The sequence below is a fragment of the Candoia aspera genome, chromosome 2 (genome assembly GCF_035149785.1).
Source record: "Candoia aspera isolate rCanAsp1 chromosome 2, rCanAsp1.hap2, whole genome shotgun sequence".
Taxonomy (NCBI): Eukaryota; Metazoa; Chordata; class Lepidosauria; order Squamata; family Boidae; genus Candoia; species Candoia aspera.
Genome location: NC_086154.1, coordinates 177,477,522 through 177,484,758, shown reverse-complemented (window position 1 = coordinate 177,484,758; position 7,237 = coordinate 177,477,522). Strand labels below are relative to the sequence as shown.

Sequence of the window (7,237 nt, the reverse complement as noted above, 5' to 3'; positions counted from 1 at the left end):
GCGAGGCGACGCTAAGCTAAGCTAAAGGGAGGTCCACGAGAAACCGAGGCTGCGCACGGACAGGGAAAAGACCCTCTGGCCGCCGCGCATGGCGCCACGCCCCCTTCCCCTATACGGTAACTTGTTCCTGCTTCCAGGACACAGGAGGTGGGAAGCACGAGGGGGCTGCTGTGCACGCTTAGTGTCCTCTGTCCTGCGCCTGCGCAAGCCTGTTCTCGCTCGCCGGCGTTCTCCCTCCAATTCCCACCTCCCCACAGCACCAGCATCGCTCGTCTTTCCTGCCCTGGCCGTTTCTTCTGTTAAGCAAATAGGAGACCCCCGCTCCCCCCTCGGGACCTTGTAAACGAGGAGGATCCGGATCTGAAGCAGCGGGTCCTCAACCGAAGCCGCGCACGACAGCCTCTCGCGTACATGCATCGATACGCGCGGAGATCACTATCATGCATTGGATGGAGACGGTGTCTCTTGGCAGCCCCCTGAGTGGATATTGCTACTCCTAGCTTGGAAAGCGGCCGCGGGGCTAGAGAAAGGCAGGGGAAACGGAGAGCCGGAGAAGCGCCCGGAGGTGAGGCAAGGGACAGAGAGCGGAGCTGCGGAGGACTGACTCCGAAATGAAAAGGGGGGGGCGGCGGTGGCGGTCTGGAGGCAGATCGCTGGAGCAGGTCCTCTTGGCTGTGGGTTGTTGTTGTTGTTTTTTAATCTCACCGGAAAACTTTCCTTTCCCTCTCCGCTTTTTAGTTCATGAAAGGGGTGGCGAGGGGACGCAAGCAGTACTTGCTTGGATCTGCGGAGAAATTACGGGAATTTTAAAAGAAGACCCAGGGTAATGAAGGCGCACCTTGGGATTGTATGGGGGGGGGGGGTGTAGAACACTCGGGACGCCTAGAAATATTTGCTACGCGTTGCCTGGCGTAGAGGATTTATCTGGCTTCCCGGATGCCTTTCAAAAAGTGTGTGTGTGTGAGTGTATGTATAAGTGTGTGCGCGCGCGCGCAAAAGAACGTGCCGCTGCCTGCGTTTTTCTTTGTACGAGAGGGTCGTACAGCTCAGATACCTGATTGCTGCGTAGGTGACTTTCTGCCTGCCGGTGCGTGGAGAATTGAGGCTGCCTATTTGGATGCTTGGGGTGGGGGCGTCGAGGGGGTGCTTAGGATGTCTTTGTATGTACAGTCGGATTTCCCACCCGTAATCATGCCAAGGGGAAAAATGCACCCGAAACTTGGATGTGGGAGCATTAAAGCTCCCCAACATTAAAAAGCCTCTTTTTGATAGAAGGGTTTGGACTAGAGAGATCTATATAAGTAAAGTTTTGCGGCGCGTCTTGATTTCTGGAGTTGCATTTATGCGGAGCTGCCTGCTGCTAAGCAAAGCTTGGCCTCGCTGTTCTTCTAAGGGGGTGTGTTGCTTTCCGTTTCAATGGCATTTAGCCATATTCTGCTGGGAGGCTCAGGAGCAACTACGGTAAGAGGTCCCCCCCGCCGCCCCCCTCTTTTGTTACTGTTGATCTGCTGCAGTTGAAGAGACTCCACCTGTGCCACTGGCAGTTGAAAAGTGATTTATGTGTGCCTAGGCCAGGAAAAAAACCTGCGATTTATTGTTGCCATTTGGATGCAACTAGATGCACGTTTCAGGGCGACAAGGCAAAGTTCGTGACATTAATGGATATTGAAAATGAGTTAATTGCAAACGTGTGGGATGTTTTGAGTGGACTTAAAAGTACTCAGTATGTGGAAGCCAAGGAAGGCAGTCTAGTGTCATCCATTTTGGACTGCATCTACTGGAATCCCTGACTGTTACCCATAGTGGATGGAGTTTATGGGAGTTCTAATCAAAACGTACTAAATTGCCTATATCTAATATAGTGGATTATGTGTGATGGCTTGATAAATTTTAGAGGGTATTTCCTGCTGATTTTACCCCTTTGCAGTACATGCCAGTGGGAATACCATGTTGCTAAGTATTTCCTCTCTACTGTTCCCATGGAGTGAAAATTTCACTCTCTGCAGATTATCAATTTTCAGAATTCCTGGCCACAGTTGGAAGGCACCAAGTTGAGGAAGTTTGACAACATTGTGCTGAGCCATAGTTGGTTGTTGAATAAGTCACAGTTGGTTGGGTTCCTATATAATGCACAACATGAGATTCACATTACAGATTAATCCAAACTAAACAAACCACATTACAGATGAATATATTGTGTTTAAATTATGGCTACAAGATCTGGAGTGCAACATTTTGGATGACCACTAGATAGCAGGAAAGAGATACAGAAAAGTCGGCGTGTTTGTTGCCTTCTAGTGGTCTACTCAGATTTTGCAGTCCTGATCTGATACCCCTAATATAACGTAATTGAATGAAATAAAATCTCTATCCAGAGAATCAATATCATCTATTTACTGGCAACAAACATACTCTTGAGGCAGTAAAGAGGGAAAATGCTCTTGTGTGTGTTTTTTACTTTCAGCAAAAAGGAATAGCAAATAAAAATGAAAAAAATAGCACAGTCTGTGAGGTCTGTCTCAAAGGATAAAAGATAGCCCAAAAACTCTTGGGAATTTCTTCAGCTACAGGGTAAGAAATAGTCTGACAGAACAGGGCCTCCTTCATGAGTACACCAACATTATAGAATACTTTTCCCCCTGAGATATGGATTTTCTTTTCTCGCTCTCTCTCTCTTTGAGTGTCTTTTGTTTATGAGGACGTACCTATTGTGGTAGTTTTTCTCCCTCACAGTATTGGTTTCATTTAAAGGGCTTATCTTTTTTTACTGTATTTTAAAACCATCCATTTTTATAATGTATTGTGTGGCTTTAAATTGTGAGCTGTCCCCAGTGGAGGAGTAGCATAAGAAATGTAGGAAATCAATTTCTAAATAGGTATAATCTAAATCCTAGGGTAGAACAAGGCAATCTGATTGAAAAGTCCTCCTTCCAGGTCTGCCTTAGAAATTTCCTTTTCCCTCAACCCAATAGATACCCAGATTCCAGAAGCCTTAGAAAAAACAAACAGATCAGCATGAGGGAAAAAAATGGTCTCATACTAGGCTAGAAATTACATACCTTAATTTCTCAGTAAAGTTTTCACTCAAAGTACATACTGATAAGAATTGCTCATGAAGATGTGTGAGTGTGTGTATGGAATGCAGCTGTCTTGTGAATCATGTCAGTAGTAGAGACAGTTTTCTCTTGGAGGTGCCAGATTTCACAAATTATGTTTTGATTGAGCTTGGCTCACTAATGAATTTGTCAGATTAGTGCTGTTCATAGGTGGCGGCATTATAGATATAAACCAGCTCCCACATGTTTTAAAACATCCCACAATAGAGCAATATGTATCTTAATAATACAGTGGAATCTACATTCCAGCTGCAAGCTACTTGGACTGGAAAAAATTAGGACCTAGCCTTGTTATTTTAACCAGTGGTTAGTAGTCACTGTTGGGGAAGAAAATACCAGTAGAATGTCTATGTTTTGTTTTTTCCTCCCAGAATTAGACTCTGTTATTGATACTGTTTCTTCATTGACCCGTTGCAAACCTTTATACCAACAGCAAATTTAGGTGGTGAATTATGACAGCCACATAGCTCGTTTTGTTGAGGAGGGAATGGGGTGGGGTGTTTTGAAATAAGACCTGGCTGCCTGGCAAACCAAATGTGAGCATTCCCTTTTGCAATACTTGGTTTAGGCCACGCTTAAACTCAGGTTTGTTTACAGCTATTTACTGTTTTGCACACATTAATTCATGCTACTCTAAGTATTTTTTAGTTTTCTGGAGTATCCTGGTATGAAAGTAGACCAAGCGTGCTTGCTTGCTTCTAAAACATTTCCTGCCGTTTGGATGGTGATTTTGGAAAGCTGGAGCCACGGCAGGGAATTTAGCTGGAGGAAAACAAACATACACTAGGCATTGCACAGAGCAGGATTACTTCAGTGTTGTGGGAGATTGGTAGCAGCACTTCATACATTCATCCTGCACAAATCTCTAGCGAATGTCAGACCGTTATGACTGCAAACATTGGGTTGAAAATGTGTGGGCAGTGTCTGGTAAAAGCTTTTGAAGCCATGCAGTGCCTCCTGACAATTTCCTGTGACCAGAGGTTGAATCTGAGTTGTCAAAAGGATCCTTGCTTAAAGAATGAGCAGATTATTATAGCAGCTTTTTCTAGCCTAGCCCAGAAACTCCAGAGGAGGTTTGACAAAATTCCTGGCTAGAATGGCATCATATCTGAGATCCCTTGCTTACAGAAGCAGTTATTTAACATAATAGATCTGGAGAAGAAACATTTCATTGTATTTTAAGGCAATGGACTAGAAATCAGGAGAATGAGAGTTCTACTCCCGCCTTAGGCGTGAAAGCCAGCTGGGTGATCTTGGGCCAGTCCCTCTCTCTCATTCCAACTCACCTCACAGGGTTGTTGTTGTGGGGAAAATAGGAGGAGGAAGGAGTATTTGGTATGTTTGCCGCCTTGAGTTATTTATAAAAATAATAAAGATGGGATATTAAATAAATAAATAAATGATTTTGGACAGACTAATTGACTAATTATTGTTAGATAAGCTTTGTTAAATGCTGTAGATTGGGCCTAACCACTTCTGGGCTACTAAAATCCACTAGGTGGCAGTAAAGAAACACAGAAAACCCTAACTCTTTGCTGCCATCTAATGGCCATTCAAATTTATGCAGCCCGGATCTGGTTGTCCTACTGAAGACAAATATGTAACTTGAAAAGCAGCCTAATTGGTTATTATTCAGAACATAGATACAATTCTGACAAAGAATGTATAGTGAACTATAGGGGCTGAGGGTTATTAAAGGGGTAAAGGATTTTGAACAGGCTGTTAAATCAGTGAAGCTTTGATCACACACTTTTTTCAAGCACCTTGATGAAGCGACATAGCCACTTCTTCCAAATGTCAGAGTAGAGTGACAGTCCGCTCTTTGCTCTGACTTTTGTTGAAAAAGCCAAAATCGGCTTTTGTGCATTAAAAACAGTCCCACTCTTTGAGATGAAGGGGTCAGTTGAAGCAGATGGGCCTTGCTGAAGGCGTATTACTTGCTGAAAGAGAGCAAGGCTGCTTTGCATGTAACTTATAATTCCATTATTTGATGTTAAGACATACTATGGCTTGTTTGATTTAGGCTTACTACATTATATGAACCCATCCATTTGTAAATGGGATTTGTGGGAACTGTGTATAATCTAAGGCCTTAGGGACCACATGCAAACCCTAGAAACCTTGTGAGTGCCCCTCCCCAGATCTCTCAAAGTTGTTTCTTATAATGTTTAACACGACACAAGGGGATATAATTAAATAAATGGTTCAAATTACAGTATCAAGGACATTTAATTATATATAACTGCAATGAGAATAAAGTTAATTTTTATTCCTAATTCACCAGTACACTACTCAAAAGCTGTCAATCCACCAAAGTTGTGCACTCTTGTGTATAATTCAGCACTGTATAGGAACTCAGCCAATTGCTGTTTATTCAAAAATATGATTAAAACAAATCTCCTTAGATCGATGTACACTTATTTCCCTTTCTTTCTCCCTTTCTTGGTTAGTTTTCATTTTGCCTGGAAGAGCTGCAGACAGGTGCTATGTATGCTGTGAAGCACCTTTTCCAAATTATTTTCAAACCACAGCACAGCCCTATTAATTAGTAATTAGTGAATGAATGATTTCCTGATATCACAGCTCGAGAATTTCAGTTGGAAAACAGAAAGTGTGTGCAATCTCTCTCTCTCTCTCTCTCTTTCTCTCAGCTTTCTTAACTGTTCTTTAATTTAAACAGAAAAAGCATATTATCTTGGAAACAGAGTTCTGGGTCTCTCACCTATCTTACTATGACTGACTTGAGAATCATAGTAGAGTTCCCCAAAGAATTTGATAAAGCTTCAGAAGGATGATTAAGTCTTGGGTTTTCCCCCTTCTTGTTGTAATAGCTTTTTAAAGCATTTCTCCAGAGGTCAGCTGCCATAAAATTGACAATCTTAAGTCTTTCTCCTCCAGGAAGAATTCTGTTTGTTTGCTTTTTATGTGCTAAGGAATAATCCTGGAATTTTGGAAGTTTGGCGGGACAAATTACTGTCTTATTTATTTCCTGCTTAGAGGAACATGGAGAGGGACCCTGAGAGACCCAGTAGTAAAATTAGTGGCAGCCTACAGTATATACAGGCACAGTGAATTGGGGAATGGCAACTTGTCAAAATAGACATCACATTTCCCATGTAATCCTTAGAAACAACAACGATGGGATTCCAGTTCATTGAATTTAAAAGAAGTTTGGATTTTGCCAAGTTGTTATGACAATATTTGAAAGGAAGCATATAAGAAAGGATGTGCAGAAGCTCAGTTTGAAATCCTCTGTTAAAATCCTCTGTTGAGGTATAGAGGGAAAGTCTCTACCAATCCACTCAAATTTTAACCAGTTATGTTGGAGGAATTTGCCAGTCTGGGGATAATTATATCTGTCAATGGAATAATCAACCATTCAGTAATTGAGAGACAAGTTTTGCAGTTGATATTTTTGCTTCTCAACTTCAAACGTCAAACAGTTGCAGAAGGCTTGACTCTTTATGAAGCTGGATCACAGATGGGTTTATAATTTGGTTTGCATGAAAGAGAATCATAAATATTTAACTGCCTTCGTCACCCCAAGGAAGTTGAATATATGGTAATGCCATTTGGACTGAGGAACAGTTCATCAGCCTTTCAGAGATTTAAGAATAATATTTTCTCTGATTTCTTGTTGTTGATCATACTACTGACTTGAAAGGGAGCTCCCTTTATTTGGGATTCCAAAGCCCCAAGGGACTTTCTTCAACTCAAAGCCATTCCTTCCTAACCTATTCTCCATCGTCCTGATCCTGCTCACCTCTTTGTTGTACAGGCTGATTTCTCTGATTTCAGTTGGGACCTGTCATCTGCAATCAGCTCCAAAGTTTCAGCGTTCTTACTTCATTAGCTGCTGCTAGTTGAACAAAACTATGTATTTCTATTTTTAACAAGGACCCATCAAAGAAGCCGTTCAGAATTGGTTCCATCTGCTGTGGAGTTTATGCTACCCTGTAGAAGTTTGAATGGACAGCACAAATGTAGAACATCTAGCAATTTCTCACAAGCTTATCCAATGCCAGGTCAGGTAGACACATTTTTTTTCTCACTTTGACTTTTGAATCTCTCACGTTCTAAACTTATAGAAGGAATAGGCTAATGTGTTACATAAACCAGAA

The 7,237-nt window shown here is 42.1% G+C and overlaps 1 protein-coding gene across 2 annotated transcripts in view; it reads left to right on the top strand.

The window, feature by feature from the left end:
• Positions 1-311: 311 nt before the first annotated feature.
• Positions 312-7,237, top strand: part of PLPPR1 (phospholipid phosphatase related 1) — a 155,807-nt gene continuing 148,881 nt past the window's right edge. For both annotated transcript variants that reach the window (XM_063294954.1, XM_063294953.1), the window contains exon 1: positions 312-565. The gene's annotated coding sequence lies outside the window, so the exon portion shown is untranslated. The remainder of the gene's footprint in view (positions 566-7,237) is intronic.